Genomic DNA, 19,338 nt, shown 5'->3' on the forward strand with positions numbered 1-19,338 from the left:
CGCTCCGGGAGATCTTGCAGCCAGGACCGATACTCGAGTCCGTTGGTCGGAGTCGAACCGCCGAGGCAGTTCCGAGTCGGTGTTTGCCACGCCCGTTGTAGGTGACATGGAGGTTCGGTTGAGTGCGTAAGAGGTCTGGAGCAGACGCAGTAGCACACCAGAAGCGTCAGAAGCCGCGAAGGACCGTTGTTAGCGCCGCGATAAGCAAGAGAAAGGAGCAAAATGGTCATACAGGGGCTCGAACCCTGGACCGCAGCGTTATTAGCACTGTGCTCTACCGACTGAGCTATACGACCGCCAATCGCACACAACACACACAGAAAACAAAATACCGCCCTCATCACAAAACGACTGGATACACACGCACGCACGCTGCACCACGCGCTTCTGCGCGCCTTCGCGCTGCTCTACCACCTCGGCCTCGCCGGTCCGCCCACTTCCCATCCAACTCTTACCTACAATCAACCCAACGTCGAACATCCCACAGAGCTTGTCGCCGTACCAACTAGCCCACGGGGTGGCACACACACACAGGCTCGGACACCTCATCTTGGCGCTCCGGGAGATCTTGCAGCCAGGACCGATACTCGAGTCCGTTGGTCGGAGTCGAACCGCCGAGGCAGTTCCGAGTCGGTGTTTGCCACGCCCGTTGTAGGTGACATGGAGGTTCGGTTGAGTGCGTAAGAGGTCTGGAGCAGACGCAATAGCACGCCAGAAGCGCGAGAAGCCGCGAAGGACCGTTGTTAGCGCCGCGATAAAGCAAGAGAAAGGAGCAAAATGGTCATACAGGGGCTCGAACCCTGCACCGCAGCGTTATTAGCACTGTGCTCTACCGACTGAGCTATACGACCGCCAATCGCACACAACACACACAGAAAACAAAATACCGCCCTCATCACAAAACGACTGGATACACACGCACGCACGCTGCACCACGCGCTTCTGCGCGCCTTCGCGCTGCTCTACCACCTCGGCCTCGCCAGTCCGCCCACTTCCCACCCAACTCTCACTTACAACCGACCCAACGTCGAACATTCCACAGAGCTTGTCGCCGTACAAACTAGCCCACGGGGTGGCACACACACACAGGCTCGGACACCTCATCTTGGCGCTCCGGGAGATCTTGCAGCCAGGACCGATACTCGAGTCCGTTGGTCGGAGTCGAGCCGCCGAGGCAGTTCCGAGTCGGTGTTTGCCACGCCCGTTGTAGGTGACATGAAGGTTCGGTTGAGTGCGTAAAAGGTCTGGAGCAGACGCAGTAGCACGCCAGAAGCGCGAGAAGCCGCGAAGGACCGTTGTTAGCGCCGCGATAAAGCAAGAGAAAGGAGCAAAATGGTCATACAGGGGGTCGAACCCTGGACCGCAGCGTTATTAGCACTGTGCTCTACCGACTGAGCTACACACAACACACAAGAAAACAAAATACCGCCCTCATCACAAAACATCTGTATACACACGCACGCACGCTGCACCACGCGCTTCTGCGCACCTTCGCGCTGCTCTACCACCTCGGCCTCGCCGGTCCGCCCACTTCCCATCCAACTCTCACCTACAACTAACCCAACGTCGAACATCCCACAGAGCTTGTCGCCGTACAAACTAGCCCACGGGGTGGCACACACACACAGGCTCGGACACCTCATCTTGGTGCTCCGGGAGATCTTGCAGCCAGGACCGATACTCGAGTCCGTTGGTCGGAGTCGAGCCGCCGAGGCAGCTCCAAGTCGGTGTTTGCCACGCCCGTTGTAGGTGACATGGAGGTTCGGTTGAGTGCGTAAGAGGTCTGGAGTAGACGCAGTAGCACGCCAGAAGCGTGAGAAGCCGCGAAGGGCCGTTGTTAGCGCCGCGTGATAAGCAAGAGAAAGGAGCAAAATGGTCATACAGGGGCTCGAACCCTGGACCGCAGCGTTATTAGCACTGTGCTCTACCGACTGAACTATACGACCGCCAATCGCACACAACACACACAGAAAACAAAATACCGCCCTCATCACAAAACGACTGGATACACACGCACGCACGCTGTACCACGCGCTTCTGCGCGCCTTCGCGCTGCTCTACCACCTCGGCCTCGCCAGTCCGCCCACTTCCCACCCAACTCTCACTTACAACCGACCCAACGTCGAACATCCCACAGAGCTTGTCGCCGTACAAACTAGCCCACGGGGTGGCACACACACACAGGCTCGGACACCTCATCTTGGCGCTCCGGTAGATCTTGCAGCCAGGACCGATACTCGAGTCCGCTGGTCGGAGTCGAGCCGCCGAGGCAGTTCCGAGTCGGTGTTTGCCACGCCCGTTGTAGGTGACATGGAGGTTCGGTTGAGTGCGTAAGAGGTCTGGAGCAGACGCAGTAGCACACCAGAAGCGCGAGAAGCCGCGAAGGACCGTTGTTAGCGCCGCGATAAAGCAAGAGAAAGGAGCAAAATGGTCATACAGGGGCTCGAACCCTGGACCGCAGCGTTATTAGCACTGTGCTCTACCGACTGAACTATACGACCGCCAATCGCACACAACACACAAGAAAACAAAATACCGCCCTCATCACAAAACGACTGGATACACACGCACGCACGCTGCACCACGCGCTTCTGCGCGCCTTCGCGCTGCTCTACCACCTCGGCCTCACCAGTCCGCCCACTTCCCACCCAACTCTCACTTACAACCGACCCAACGTCGAACATCCCACAGAGCTTGTCGCCGTACAAACTAGCCCACGGGGTGGCACACACACACAGGCTCGGACACCTCATCTTGGCGCTCCGGGAGATCTCGCAGCCAGGACCGATACTCGAGTCCGTTGGTCGGAGTCGAACCCGCCGAGGCAGTTCCGAGTCGGTGTTTGCCACGCCCGTTGTAGGGTGACATGGAGGTTCGGTTGAGTGCGTAAGAGGTCTGGAGCAGACGCAGTAGCACACCAGAAGCGCGAGAAGCCGCGAAGGGCCGCTGTTAGCGCCGCGTGATAAGCAAGAGAAAGGAGCAAAATGGTCATACAGGGGCTCGAACCCTGGACCGCAGCGTTATTAGCACTGTGCTCTACCGACCGACTGAGCTATACGACCGCCAATCGCACACAACACACACAGAAAACAAAAAACCGCCCTCATCACAAAACGACTGGATACACGCCCACGCACGCTGCACCACGCGCTTCTGCGCGCCTTCGCGCTGCTCTACCACCTCGGCCTCGCCAGTCCGCCCACTTCCCATCCAACTCTTACCTACAATCAACCCAACGTCGAACATCCCACAGAGCTTGTCGCCGTACAAACTAGCCCACGGGGTGGCACACACACACACAGGCTCGGACACCTCATCTTGGCGCTCCGGGAGATCTTGCAGCCAGGACAGATACTCGAGTCCGTTGGTCGGAGTCGAGCCGCCGAGGCAGTTCCGAGTCGGTGTTTGCCACGCCCGTTGTAGGTGACATGGAGGTTCGGTTGAGTGCGCAAGAGGTCTGGAGCAGACGCAGTAGCACGCCAGAAGCGTGAGAAGCCGCGAAGGACCGTTGTTAGCGCCGCGATAAAGGAAGAGTAAGGAGCAAAATGGTCATACAGGGGCTCGAACCCTGGACCGCAGCGTTATTAGCACTATGCTCTACCGACTGAACTATACGACCGCCAATCGCACACAACACACACAGAAAACAAAATACCGCTCTCATCACAAAACGACTGGATACACACGCACGCACGCTGTACCACGCGCTTCTGCGCGCCTTCGCGCTGCTCTACCACCTCGGCCTCGCCAGTCCGCCCACTTCCCACCCAACTCTCACTTACAACCGACCCAACGTCGAACATCCCACAGAGCTTGTCGCCGTACAAACTAGCCCACGGGGTGGCACACACACACACAGGCTCGGACACCTCATCTTGGCGCTCCGGGAGATCTTGCAGCCAGGACCGATACTCGAGTCCGTTGGTCGGAGTCGAGCCGCCGAGGCAGTTCCGAGTCGGTGTTTGCCACGCCCGTTGTAGGTGACATGGAGGTTCGGTTGAGTGCGCAAGAGGTCTGGAGCAGACGCAGTAGCACACCAGAAGCGTGAGAAGCCGCGAAGGACCGTTGTTAGCGCCGCGATAAAGCAAGAGAAAGGAGCAAAATGGTCATACAGGGGCTCGAACCCTGGACCGCAGCGTTATTAGCACTGTGCTCTACCGACTGAGCTATACGACCGCCAATCGCACACAACACACACAGAAAACAAAATACCGCCCTCATCACAAAACGACTGGATACACACGCACGCACGCTGCACCACGCGCTTCTGCGCGCCTTCGCGCTGCTCTACCACCTCGGCCTCGCCAGTCCGCCCACTTCCCACCCAACTCTCACTTACAACCGACCCAACGTCGAACATCCCACAGAGCTTGTCGCCGTACAAACTAGCCCACGGGGTGGCACACACACACACAGGCTCGGACACCTCATCTTGGCGCTCCGGGAGATATTGCAGCCAGGACCGATACTCGAGTCCGTTGGTCGGAGTCGAACCGCCGAGGCAGTTCCGAGTCGGTGTTTGCCACGCCCGTTGTAGGTGACATGGAGGTTCGGTTGAGTGCGCAAGAGGTCTGGAGCAGACGCAGTAGCACACCAGAAGCGCGAGAAGCCGCGAAGGACCGTTGTTAGCGCCGCGATAAAGCAAGAGAAAGGAGCAAAATGGTCATACAGGGGCTCGAACCCTGGACCGCAGCGTTATTAGCACTGTGCTCTACCGACTGAGCTATACGACCGCCAATCGCACACAACACACACAGAAAACAAAATACCGCCCTCATCACAAAACGACTGGATACACACGCACGCACGCTGCACCACGCGCTTCTGCGCACCTTCGCGCTGCTCTACCACCTCGGCCTCGCCGGTCCGCCCACTTCCCACCCAACTCTCACCTACAACTAACCCAACGTCGAACATCCCACAGAGCTTGTCACCGTACAAACTAGCCCACGGGGTGGCACACACACACAGGCTCGGACACCTCATCTTGGCGCTCCGGGAGATCTTGCAGCCAGGACCGATACTCGAGTCCGTTGGTCGGAGTCGAGCCGCCGAGGCAGTTCCGAGTCGGTGTTTGCCACGCCCGCTGTAGGTGACATGGAGGTTCATTTGAGTGCGTAAGAGGTCTGGAGCAGACGCAGTAGCACGCCAGAAGCGTGAGAAGCCGCGAAGGACCGTTGTTAGCGCCGCGATAAAGCAAGAGAAAGGAGCAAAATGGTCATACAGGGGCTCGAACCCTGGACCGCAGCGTTATTAGCACTGTGCTCTACCGACTGAGCTATACGACCGCCAATCGCACACAACACACACAGAAAACAAAATACCGCCCTCATCACAAAACGACTGGATACACACGCACGCACGCTGCACCACGCGCTTCTGCGCGCCTTCGCGCTGCTCTACCACCTCGGCCTCGCCAGTCCGCCCACTTCCCACCCAACTCTCACTTACATCTGACCCAACGTCGAACATCCCACAGAGCTTGTCACCGTACAAACTAGCCCACGGGGTGGCACACACACACAGGCTCGGACACCTCATCTTGGCGCTCCGGGAGATCTTGCAGCCAGGACCGATACTCGAGTTCGTTGGTCGGAGTCGAGCCGCCGAGGCAGTTCCGAGTCGGTGTTTGCCACGCCCGTTGTAGGTGACATGGAGGTTCATTTGAGTGCGTAAGAGGTCTGGAGCAGACGCAGTAGCACGCCAGAAGCGTGAGAAGCCGCGAAGGACCGTTGTTAGCGCCGCGATAAAGCAAGAGAAAGGAGCAAAATGGTCATACAGGGGCTCGAACCCTGGACCGCAGCGTTATTAGCACTGTGCTCTACCGACTGAGCTATACGACCGCCAATCGCACACAACACACACAGAAAACAAAATACCGCCCTCATCACAAAACGACTGGATACACACCCACGCACGCTGCACCACGCGCTTCTGCGCACCTTCGCGCTGCTCTACCACCTCGGCCTCGCCGGTCCGCCCACTTCCCATCCAACTCTTACCTACAATCAACCCAACGTCGAACATCCCACAGAGCTTGTCGCCGTACAAATTAGCCCACGGGGTGGCACACACGCACAGGCTCGGACACTTCATCTTGGGGCTCCGGGAGATCTTGCAGCCAGGACAGATACTCGAGTCCGTTGGTCGGAGTCGAGCCGCCGAGGCAGTTCCGAGTCGGTGTTTGCCACGCCCGTTGTAGGTGACATGGAGGTTCGGTTGAGTGCGTAAGAGGTCTGGAGCAGACGCAGTAGCACGCCAGAAGCGCGAGAAGCCGCGAAGGACCGTTGTTAGCGCCGCGATAAAGCAAGAGAAAGGAGCAAAATGGTCATACAGGGGCTCGAACCCTGGACCGCAGCGTTATTAGCACTGTGCTCTACCGACTGAGCTATACGACCGCCAATCGCACACAACACATACAGAACACAAAATACCGCCCTCATCACAAAACGACTGGATACACACGCACGCACGCTGCACCACGCGCTTCTGCGCGCCTTCGCGCTGCTCTACCACCTCGGCCTCGCCGGTCCGCCCACTTCCCATCCAGCTCTTACCTACAATCAACCCAACGTCGAACATCCCACAGAGCTTGTCGCCGTACACTCTTGCCCACGGGGTGGCACACACACACACAGGCTCTGACACCTCATCTTGGCGCTCCGGGAGATCTTGCAGCCAGGACAGATACTCGAGTCCGTTGGTCGGAGTCGAGCCGCCGAGGCAGCTCCGAGTCGGTGTTTGCCACGCCCGTTGTAGGTGACATGAAGGTTCGGTTGAGTGCGTAAGAGGTCTGGAGCAGACGCAGTAGCACGCCAGAAGCGCGAGAAGCCGCGAAGGACCGTTGTTAGCGCCGCGATAAAGCAAGAGAAAGGAGCAAAATGGTCATACAGGGGCTCGAACCCTGGACCGCAGCGTTATTAGCACTGTGCTCTACCGACTGAGCTATACGACCGCCAATCGCACACAACACACAAAGAAAACAAAATACCGCCCTCATCACAAAACGTCTGTATACACACGCACGCACGCTGCACCACGCGCTTCTGCGCACCTTCGCGCTGCTCTACCACCTCGGCCTCGCCGGTCCGCCCACTTCCCATCCAACTCTCACCTACAATCAACCCAACGTCGAACATCCCACAGAGCTTGTCGCCGTACAAACTAGCCCACGGGGTGGCACACACACACACAGGCTCGGACACCTCATCTTGGCGCTCCGGGAGATCTTGCAGCCAGGACAGATACTCGAGTCCGTTGGTCGGAGTCGAGCCGCCGAGGCAGCTCCGAGTCGGTGTTTGCCACGCCCGTTGTAGGTGACATGAAGGTTCGGTTGAGTGCGTAAGAGGTCTGGAGCAGACGCAATAACACGCCTGAAGCGTGAGAAGCCGCGAAGGACCGTTGTTAGCGCCGCGGGATAAGCAAGCGAAAGGAGCAAAATGGTCATACAGGGGCTCGAACCCTGGACCGCAGCGTTATTAGCACTGTGCTCTACCGACTGAGCTATACGACCGCCAATCGCACACAACACACAAGAAAACAAAATACCGCCCTCATCACAAAACATCTGTATACACACGCACGCACGCTGCACCACGCGCTTCTGCGCACCTTCGCGCTGCTCTACCACCTCGGCCTCGCCGGTCCGCCCACTTCCCATCCAGCTCTCACCTACAACTAACCCAACGTCGAACATCCCACAGAGCTTGTCGCCGTACAAACTAGCCCACGGGGTGGCACACACACACAGGCTCGGACACCTCATCTTGGTGCTCCGGGAGATCTTGCAGCCAGGACCGATACTCGAGTCCGTTGGTCGGAGTCGAGCCGCCGAGGCAGCTCCAAGTCGGTGTTTGCCACGCTCGTTGTAGGTGACATGGAGGTTCGGTTGAGTGCGTAAGAGGTCTGGAGTAGACGCAGTAGCACGCCAGAAGCGTGAGAAGCCGCGAAGGGCCGTTGTTAGCGCCGCGTGATAAGCAAGAGAAAGGAGCAAAATGGTCATACAGGGGCTCGAACCCTGGACCGCAGCGTTATTAGCACTGTGCTCTCGACTGAGCTATACGACAGCCCATCGCACACAACACACACAGAAAACAAAATACAGCCCTCATCACACAACGACTGGATACACACGCACGCACGCTGCAACACCCGCTTCTGCGCGCCTTCGCGCTGCTCTACCCACCTCGGCCTCTCCAGTCCGTCCACTTCCCACCCAACTTTCACTTACATCTGACCCAACGTCGAACATCCCACAGAGCTTGTCGCCGTACAAATCAGCCCACGGGGTGGCACACACACACAGGCTCGGACACCTCATCTTGGCGCTCCGGGAGATCTTGCAGCCAGGACCGATACTCGAGTCCGTTGGTCGGAGTCGAGCCGCCGAGGCAGTTCCGAGTCGGTGTTTGCCACGCCCGTTGTAGGTGACATGGAGGTTCGGTTGAGTGCGTAAGAGGTCTGGAGCAGACGCAGTAGCACGCCAGAAGCGTGAGAAGCCGCGAAGGACCGTTGTTAGCGCCGCGATAAAGCAAGAGAAAGGAGCAAAATGGTCATACAGGGGCTCGAACCCTGGACCGCAGCGTTATTAGCACTGTGCTCTACCGACTGAGCTATACGACCGCCAATCGCACACAGCACACACAGAAAACAAAATACCGCCCTCATCACAAAACGACTGGATACACACGCACGCACGCTGCACCACGCGCTTCTGCGCGCCTTCGCGCTGCTCTACCACCTCGGCCTCGCCAGTCCGCCCACTTCCCACCCAACTCTCACTTACAACTGACCCAACGTCGAACATCCCACAGAGCTTGTCGCCGTACAAACTAGCCCACGGGGTGACGCACACACACAGGCTCTGACACCTCATCTTGGCGCTCCGGGAGATCTTGCAGCCAGGACCGATACTCGAGTCCGTTGGTCGGAGTCGAACCGCCGAGGCAGTTCCGAGTCGGTGTTTGCCACGCCCGTTTTAGGTGACATGGAGGTTCGGTTGAGTGCGTAAGAGGTCTGGAGCAGACGCAGTAGCACGCCAGAAGCGCGAGAAGCCGCGAAGGACCGTTGTTAGCGCCGCGATAAAGCAAGAGAAAGGAGCAAAATGGTCATACAGGGGCTCGAACCCTGGACCGCAGCGTTATTAGCACTGTGCTCTACCGACTGAGCTATACGACCGCCAATCGCACACAACACACACAGAAAACAAAATACCGCCCTCATCACAAAACGACTGGATACACACGCACGCACGCTGCACCACGCGCTTCTGCGCGCCTTCGCGCTGCTCTACCACCTCGGCCTCGCCAGTCCGCCCACTTCCCACCCAACTCTCACTTACAACCAACCCAACGTCGAACATCCCACTGAGCTTGTCGCCGTACACTCTTGCCCACGGGGTGGCACACACACACAGGCTCGGACACCTCATCTTGGCGCTCCGGGAGATCTTGCAGCCAGGACCGATACTCGAGTCCGTTGGTCGGAGTCGAGCCGCCGAGGCAGTTCCGAGTCGGTGTTTGCCACGCCCGTTGTAGGTGACATGGAGGTTCGGTTGAGTGCGTAAGAGGTCTGGAGCAGACGCAGTAGCACGCCTGAAGCGCGAGAAGCCACGAAGGACCGTTGTTAGCGCCGCGATAAAGCAAGAGAAAGGAGCAAAATGGTCATACAGGGGCTCGAACCCTGGACCGCAGCGTTATTAGCACTGTGCTCTACCGACTGAGCTATACGACCGCCAATCGCACACAACACACACAGAAAACAAAATACCGCCCTCATCACAAAACGACTGGATACACACCCACGCACGCTGCACCACGCGCTTCTGCGCGCCTTCGCGCTGCTCTACCACCTCGGCCTCGCCGGTCCGCCCACTTCCCACCAACCTCTCACTTACAACCGACCCAACGTCGAACATCCCACAGAGCTTGTCGCCGTACAAATTAGCCCACGGGGTGGCACACACACACAGGCTCGGACACCTCATCTTGGCGCTCCGGGAGATCTTGCAGCCAGGACCGATACTCGAGTCCGTTGGTCGGAGTCGAGCCGCCGAGGCAGTTCCGAGTCGGTGTTTGCCGCCCGTTGTAGGTGACATGAAGGTTCATTTGAGTGCGTAAGAGGTCTGGAGCAGACGCAGTAGCACGCCAGAAGCGCGAGAAGCCGCGAAGGACCGTTGTTAGCGCCGCGATAAAGCAAGAGAAAGGAGCAAAATGGTCATACAGGGGGTCGAACCCTGGACCGCAGCGTTATTAGCACTGTGCTCTACCGACTGAGCTATACGACCGCCAATCGCACACAACACACAAGAAAACAAAATACCGCCCTCATCACAAAACGACGGGATACACACGCACGCACGCTGCACCACGCGCTTCTGCGCGCCTTCGCGCTGCTCTACCACCTCGGCCTCGCCGGTCCGCCCACTTCCCATCCAACTCTTACCTACAATCAACCCAACGTCGAACATCCCACAGAGCTTGTCGCCGTACACTCTTGCCCACGGGGTGGCACACACACACAGGCTCTGACACCTCATCTTGGCGCTCAGGGAGATCTTGCAGCCAGGACAGATACTCGAGTCCGTTGGTCGGAGTCGAGCCGCCGAGGCAGCTCCGAGTCGGTGTTTGCCACGCCCGTTGTAGGTGACATGAAGGTTCGGTTGAGTGCGTAAGAGGTCTGGAGCAGACGCAATAACACGCCAGAAGCGTGAGAAGCCGCGAAGGACCGTTGTTAGCGCCGCGTGATAAGCAAGCGAAAGGAGCAAAATGGTCATACAGGGGCTCGAACACTGGACCGCAGCGTTATTAGCACTGTGCTCTACCGACTGAGCTATACGACCGCCAATCGCACACAACACACACAGAAAACAAAATACCGCCCTCATCACAAAACGACTGGATACACACGCACGCACGCTGCACCACGCGCTTCTGCGCGCCTTCGCGCTGCTCTACCACCTCGGCCTCGCCAGTCCGCCCACTTCCCACCCAACTCTTACTTACAATCAACCCAACGTCGAACATCCCACTGAGCTTGTCGCCGTACACTCTTGCCCACGGGGTGACACACACACACACACAGGCTCGGACACCTCATCTTGGCGCTCCGGGAGATCTTGCAGCCAGGACCGATACTCGAGTCCGTTGGTCGGAGTCGAGCCGCCGAGGCAGCTCCGAGTCGGTGTTTGCCACGCCCGTTGTAGGTGACATGGAGGTTCGGTTGAGTGCGCAAGAGGTCTGGAGCAGACGCAGTAGCACACCAGAAGCGTGAGAAGCCGCGAAGGACCGTTGTTAGCGCCGCGATAAGCAAGAGAAAGGAGCAAAGTGGTCATACAGGGGCTCGAACCCTGGACCGCAGCGTTATTAGCACTGTGCTCTACCGACTGAGCTATACGACCGCCAATCGCACACAACACACAAGAAAACAAAATACCGCCCTCATCACAAAACATCTGTATACACACGCACGCACGCTACACCACGCGCTTCTGCGCACCTTCGCGCTGCTCTACCACCTCGGCCTCGCCAGTCCGCCCACTTCCCACCCAACTCTCACTTACAACCGACCCAACGTCGAACATCCCACAGAGCTTGTCGCCGTACAAACTAGCCCACGGGGTGGCACACACACACAGAGGCTCGGACACCTCATCTTGGCGCTCCGGGAGATCTTGCAGCCAGGACCGATACTCGAGTCCGTTGGTCGGAGTCGAACCGCCGAGGCAGTTCCGAGTCGGTGTTTGCCACGCCCGTTGTAGGTGACATGGAGGTTCGGTTGAGTGCGTAAGAGGTCTGGAGCAGACGCAGTAGCACACCAGAAGCGCGAGAAGCCGCGAAGGACCGTTGTTAGCGCCGCGATAAGCAAGAGAAAGGAGCAAAATGGTCATACAGGGGCTCGAACCCTGGACCGCAGCGTTATTAGCACTGTGCTCTACCGACTGAGCTATACGACCGCCAATCGCACACAACACACACAGAAAACAAAATACCGCCCTCATCACAAAACGACTGGATACACACCCACGCACGCTGCACCACGCGCTTCTGCGCGCCTTCGCGCTGCTCTACCACCTCGGCCTCGCCAGTCCGCCCACTTCCCATCCAACTCTTACCTACAATCAACCCAACGTCGAACATCCCACAGAGCTTGTCGCCGTACAAACTAGCCCACGGGGTGGCACACACACACACAGGCTCGGACACCTCATCTTGGCGCTCCGGGAGATCTTGCAGCCAGGACCGATACTCGAGTCCGTTGGTCGGAGTCGAACCGCCGAGGCAGTTCCGAGTCGGTGTTTGCCACGCCCGTTGTAGGTGACATGGAGGTTCGGTTGAGTGCGTAAGAGGTCTGGAGCAGACGCAGTAGCACACCAGAAGCGCGAGAAGCCGCGAAGGACCGTTGTTAGCGCCGCGATAAGCAAGAGAAAGGAGCAAAATGGTCATACAGGGGCTCGAACCCTGGACCGCAGCGTTATTAGCACTGTGCTCTACCGACTGAGCTATACGACCGCCAATCGCACACAACACACACAGAAAACAAAATACCGCCCTCATCACAAAACGACTGGATACACACGCACGCACGCTGCACCACGCGCTGCTCTAAGATACAAATACCAGCTGTGTACTTTGATGGCAATCGATGACAAGGATCGAGGGCAGCCTGTACAGCAATCACTACTAGAACGTAATGCTAACTGGTATATGTCGCGTGCCTTGTACTCCGACTGGATCCTGCTATTGCTGACAATGTCCAGGTTATTATGGCTGACAAGGACCTGAATGAGATCCGAGTTCTTCGCACCTACTTTCCTAACGCCCGAGCTCTCATATGCTTCTTTCACGTTATAATATATGTTCGCACGTCTTCGCGGAAGCCCGAATATGGCAAGATATCGTCCGACGACCATGATGCAAAAGACACATTAGTGCATAATATGGTGTATGCAGTAAGTGAGGAAGTCTACCAGAACAATTGAATATCGATGAAGACCCTCTGTACCAGAACTGGGTTCACCTCGTTTTACGAATACATGGACGAGAACTGGAACAATTGCACGGACATGTGGGTTATGTATAAGCGCGCTCGGTTGACGCACTTACGCGTGCATACCAACAATCATTTGGAAACCTGGTTTGGTCACCTCAAGGATGCTGTACATCACAATATGACCATGACCGATACGGTGAAGGCGCTGAAGGCAGCTGATGACAGGACTCGCAGTGAGTACGTGTTTGACAAGACCCGTATCGGTGTTCTTGTAAATCGAAATTACGATGAAGAGATGAGCCAAGTTCTAAAATTTACGTCCCACTTCGTCGCGGAACACGTGGAAAAGGAGTATGTTAATGCTATCTCGAAGGTGGATATTTTCAAGTTCGACACGAAATCGAAACCGGGTTTTGTGGCGGCCACCGGGAAACACAAGGTACATTTCGTGCAACTAGATACGTGAAACTGCACCTGTTCGCTTGCATGTGTTATGAGACTGCCGTGCCAGCACGCCATCTCGTACCGAAAGTGGTGTAAAGTAGGTGGATCCATCATTCCGCTTAATAGGATCGATGAAAGGTGAGTTGTTTTTCTCGATTCATCTGTGATTAATCTATGATTCATCTATGATTCAACCATGATGTATCTATGAATTAATTATGATTTATCCATGTATCATTCATGATTCGACCAAGTTACACTAAAACAAACCTGTGTTATGATATATGAGCAGGTGCTTGCACCCCGTCGATCAGTCCGTGATCCCACGACCTTTTGTGGTCAATGAGCTCAAGCCTGAACAATGGAGACAAAAAGCCCTCGATGCTGCCACCAAATACAAGGAGGCACTCAGTGCGACGCAAGCCATATGTAGCGAGCTCGCTGATATCGAAAGTGACGACGAGTATCACGAGCTGTTGCAGTTTGTCCTCGACCAGTGGAGGAATATCCGACAGCGAAGACCGAATCTGCGAACGAAGGAGTACACGAGAAAGATGCAGACGCTGTCGCGTCTCCACCGATCCTGAGGCTACACGACTGCGTGACCAACGCGTGTGCCCATGTGGCGAATCAGAAAGCGAGTATTGATGAAAATGGTGAGGAGGACAGAAATCCTCCTGCTTTTCGAATTAATTGAAATCCAAAGGCTGCTAAGAGTGAACGACCTCGATCCAACAGGAAGGATAGAAATGCCGAAGACAAGAAGAAGCGGGCCATATTTAACGAATCGGAAGACCATCGTCGCCGCATGGGCGAGGTCTCTCTGGTCCAGCTGGCGTGCAATCTACACGAAGAAAAGCCGTGTATGCAGGAGTTCCTGAGTCGTGTGCAGCCAATTCCAATCAAGTACGAGCGGGCGGTCAACATAAAGCCCAAATACGTTCGTCTCAGCGTACCGATACTCAATGAAGCCGCGTTTTACCTCCTCCCGATGCAATTGCTGCAGAAGTGCGTCTCCGCGTTGCCTGTGAAGAATACGCGATTTCAATCTTCTCTCAGAGCCAGTTCACAAGACAGCCAGTCAACACAAGACAAGGAAGTTGGAGAAAACAAACCTGGACAAATCATGGATAATCCTGGAAAAATCCCAGATATTGAATGTGTGGAAATCACTGGAATTGGTGTATTCTCACGAGTACAAGCGTACTCACGAGTACGCTTTGTCTCACGAGCACACTTGTACTCGTGAGAACATACCAATTTCAGTGATTTCCGAGACACCGGTGGCTCGGCGTCGTGGGACCAAAGCACCTCGCGTCATCAAGATCCCTTCCCAGAACTTCCCGTTGTCCCACGAGGACTGTCGACAAACGAAGTGAATTCTTCTTTTTAGTATAAAAGAAGTAGTGCAGTGTATGTATGGTCGAGAAGGTGTTACATCTCTCTTCCAGTTAGCCCTCAGTCTTATATTTTCCTTCTTTCTACTCAAGCGGAAGCCAAGCCAATAAACCAACTTCTATTACAACTTACAAGTGTTCCTATCTACCGTTCCTGCAGCCACTAAACAAGACCGTACTGCGAAGCGATGCTTTACCTGACTACCATGAAGAATCAGTGCGAGCAAGGGCTCGCATTCTGCAAGTGGCTGATGGAGGATGTCGTCAGTGTTGTACGAAGTGCTCTACATCCAACGCTACAGGAGATGACAGATCAAGTTGCGCGCTCAAATTCCCAAGACAGCATCCAAATTGAAGGTCATGAATATCACTACGCCATGCTATTCCGTATGAAGCCCCCATCCTGGGCAAATGACGCCCTGATTCTCGCATTCTGCGCCAGACTTTGTGCAACTAATTCAACGGCTTATGTAGTTGGAATCGAGAATGCTGTGACGGGAAGGAAAATGAAGACATTTACAGAAACGATCAAGGCAAAGGCGCAAATGCTGAAGAGTTGTGCCGAGACTCTGTTCATCCCAGTCAACTTCGGGAACACACACTGGTGTGGTATCATTGTGAACGTCAAGGGAAACCAAGTAATGTACTACGATCCCATGAACCAAAAGTCTTACAAGGGCGTACTGGACCGAATGTCGTGGGATTTGGCCGAAACGCTGAGCGATGCCTACCAGGTACTGGCTATCAGCTCGCCAATCCAAACAGACGGTCATAACTGTGGCTTCTACGTCATACTCAGGTTCTGGCGTTACGTCGACACAAGTCTCTTGTTAGACTTGACCCAGACTGGTCTCACACTACTGCGGTTCCGCATCCTACAATTCCTGCTAAAGGGTAGCATTTCAATCTGACTCACTCAATCGAATTCGTTTTTACTCTATCGATCTGGTGTATGTCATATCTTCTTGTGTGCACTATGTCTACCCGTACCTGTGTGCACTATGTCTACCCGTACTTGTGTGCACTATGTCTACCCGTACTATGTTTACCCGTACAATACATGGAACGGTACATGGATGGAACATGGATTAGTCGTTATTTCTCACTATCGAGGCAAAGACATTCGCTGATCCGAATCACTTGATCTCAATATGAATTTTAAATTACAAGATCGGTAATTTATGGACAATACTTGGTTGAATACTTGGATTATTTCTATAGCTGATACTGGGACTGTAGCATCGTCCTTTTTTTAATTTAAGAAAGTGAGGTTTAATAACAACAAATTAAAAACTCGGTAGGCACCTCACTAGTCGTCCAACGGTCCCATCCCTGTATGACTAAACAACTGAGTTGGCACAGTCACTAATACAGAGCACTAAGCTTATTAATACTCGCCTACCGGGGTAAGCAGCCACCTGTCGTTTTAGTAGACATGAGGCGTCCGAAGGCCTCCCCAGGAAACACCACAATAAAGTAAGTGGAGCCCATCCCAATTTAAAGTAGAACTCACAATACTTCTCCGAAATGAATGACAGGTGAGCCCTTCGGTAGTCATAGCGTCGGGAACCAGCATTATATGGGGTATTCTTGTTGTGGGGTGGATCAGCCAGGTGTACTTCGAAATGGTACATGACTAAGCCAACCAAGCACTCCATTTCATTATTTGCTTTTGCGGTCCTCCCGGGGTATCTCTCATTCTTCAAATTTCCAGACTAGAGCCCCCTTCGCGCGGCTCTACCACCTCGGCCTCACCAGTCCGCCCACTTCCCACCCAACTCTCACTTACAACCGACCCAACGTCGAGCATCCCACAGAGCTTGTCGCCGTACAAACTAGCCCACGGGGTGGCACACACACACACAGGCTCTGACACCCCATCTTGGCGCTCCGGGAGATCTTGCAGCCAGAACCGATACTCGAGTCCGTTGGTCGGAGTCGAACCGCCGAGGCAGTTCCGAGTCGGTGTTTGCCACGCACGTTGTAGGTGACATGGAGGTTCGGTTGAGTGCGTAAGAGGTCTGGAGCAGACGCAGTAGCACGCCAGAAGCGTGAGAAGCCGCGAAGGACCGTTGTTAGCGCCGCGATAAAGCAAGAGAAAGGAGCAAAATGGTCATACAGGGGCTCGAACCCTGGACCGCAGCGTTATTAGCACTGTGCTCTACCGACTGAGCTATACGACCGCCAATCGCACACAGCACACACAGAAAACAAAATACCGCCCTCATCACAAAACGACTGGATACACACGCACGCACGCTGCACCACGCGCTTCTGCGCGCCTTCGCGCTGCTATACCACCTCGGCCTCGCCAGTCCGCCCACTTCCCACCCAACTCTCACTTACATCTGACCCAACGTCGAACATCCCACAGAGCTTGTCACCGTACAAACTAGCCCACGGGGTGGCACACACACACAGGCTCGGACACCTCATTATGGCGCTCCGGGAGATCTTGCAGCCAGGACCGATACTCGAGTCCGTTGGTCGGAGTCGAGCCGCCGAGGCAGTTCCGAGTCGGTGTTTGCCACGCCCGCTGTAGGTGACATGGAGGTTCGGTTGAGTGCGTAAGAGGTCTGGAGCAGACGCAGTAGCACGCCAGAAGCGCGAGAAGCCGCGAAGGACCGTTGTTAGCGCCGCGATAAAGCAAGAGAAAGGAGCAAAATGGTCATACAGGGGCTCGAACCCTGGACCGCAGCGTTATTAGCACTGTGCTCTACCGACTGAGCTATACGACCGCCAATCGCACACAACACACACAGAAAACAAAATACCGCCCTCATCACAAAACGACTGGATACACACGCACGCACGCTGCACCACGCGCTTCTGCGCGCCTTCGCGCTGCTCTACCACCTCGGCCTCGCCAGTCCGCCCACTTCCCACCCAACTCTCACTTACATCTGACCCAACGTCGAACATCCCACAGAGCTTGTCACCGTACAAACTAGCCCACGGGGTGGCACACACACACAGGCTCGGACACCTCATCTTGGCGCTCCGGGAGATCTTGCAGCCAGGACCGATACTCGAGTCCGTTGGTCGGAGTCGAGCCGCCGAGGCAGTTCCGAGTCGGTGTTTGCCACGCCCGTTGTAGGTGACATGGAGGTTCATTTGAGTGCGTAAGAGGTCTGGAGCAGACGCAGTAGCACGCCAGAAGCGCGAGAAGCCGCGAAGGACCGTTGCTAGCGCCGCGATAAAGCAAGAGAAAGGAGCAAAATGGTCATACAGGGGCTCGAACCCTGGACCGCAGCGTTATTAGCACTGTGCTCTACCGACTGAGCTATACGACCGCCAATCGCACACAACACACACAGAAAACAAAATACCGCCCTCATCACAAAACGACTGTATACACACCCACGCACGCTGCACCACGCGCTTCTGCGCACCTTCGCGCTGCTCTACCACCTCGGCCTCGCCAGTCCGCCCACTTCCCATCCAACTCTTACCTACAATCAACCCAACGTCGAACATCCCACAGAGCTTGTCGCCGTACAAACTAGCCCACGGGGTGGCACACACACACACAGGCTCGGACACCTCATCTTGGCGCTCCGGGAGATCTTGCAGCCAGGACCGATACTCGAGTCCGTTGGTCGGAGTCGAGCCGCCGAGGCAGTTCCGAGTCGGTGTTTGCCACGCCCGTTGTAGGTGACATGGAGGTTCGGTTGAGTGCGTAAGAGGTCTGGAGCAGACGCAGTAGCACACCAGAAGCGTGAGAAGCCGCGAAGGACCGTTGTTAGCGCCGCGATAAGCAAGAGAAAGGAGAAAAATGGTCATACAGGGGCTCGAACCCTGGACCGCAGCGTTATTAGCACTGTGCTCTACCGACTGAGCTATACGACCGCCAATCGCACACAACACACAAGAAAACAAAATACCGCCCTCATCACAAAACGACTGGATACACACGCACGCACGCTGCACCACGCGCTTCTGCGCGCCTTCGCGCTGCTCTACCACCTCGGCCTCGCCGGTCCGCCCACTTCCCATCCAACTCTTACCTACAATCAACCCAACGTCGAACATCCCACAGAGCTTGTCGCCGTACACTCTTGCCCACGGGGTGGCACACACACACACAGGCTCTGACACCTCATCTTGGCGCTCCGGGAGATCTTGCAGCCAGGACAGATACTCGAGTCCGTTGGTCGGAGTCGAGCCGCCGAGGCAGCTCCGAGTCGGTGTTTGCCACGCCCGTTTGTAGGTGGACATGGAAGGTTCCGGTTTGAGGTGCGTAAGAAGAGTCTGGAGCAGACGCAAGTAGCACGCCAGAAAGCGCGAGAAGCCCGCGAAAGGACCCGTTGTTAGCGCCGCGATTAAGCAAAGAGAAAAGGAGCAAAAATGGTCATACAGGGGCTCGAAACCCTGGACCGCAGCGTTATTAGCACTGTGCTCTACCGACTGAGCTATACGAACCGCCAATCGCACACAACACACACAGAAAAACAAAATACCGCCCTCATCACAAAACGACTGTATACACACCCACGCACGCTGCACC

The 19,338-nt window shown here is 55.7% G+C and overlaps 2 non-coding genes across 2 annotated transcripts; both read right to left on the reverse strand.

Annotated features, from left to right (window-relative positions):
* Positions 1-1,333: 1,333 nt before the first annotated feature.
* PITG_25709 lies at positions 1,334-1,408 on the reverse strand. The gene has a single exon. It is a non-coding gene; the product is annotated as a tRNA-Ile (tRNA).
* Positions 1,409-2,985: 1,577 nt separating this feature from the next.
* Positions 2,986-3,062, reverse strand: PITG_25712. Its single transcript has one exon. It is a non-coding gene; the product is annotated as a tRNA-Ile (tRNA).
* Positions 3,063-19,338: the final 16,276 nt, after the last annotated feature.

This window comes from Phytophthora infestans, genomic scaffold, assembly GCF_000142945.1.
Source record: "Phytophthora infestans T30-4 supercont1.4 genomic scaffold, whole genome shotgun sequence".
Classification (NCBI taxonomy): domain Eukaryota; phylum Oomycota; class Peronosporomycetes; order Peronosporales; family Peronosporaceae; genus Phytophthora; species Phytophthora infestans.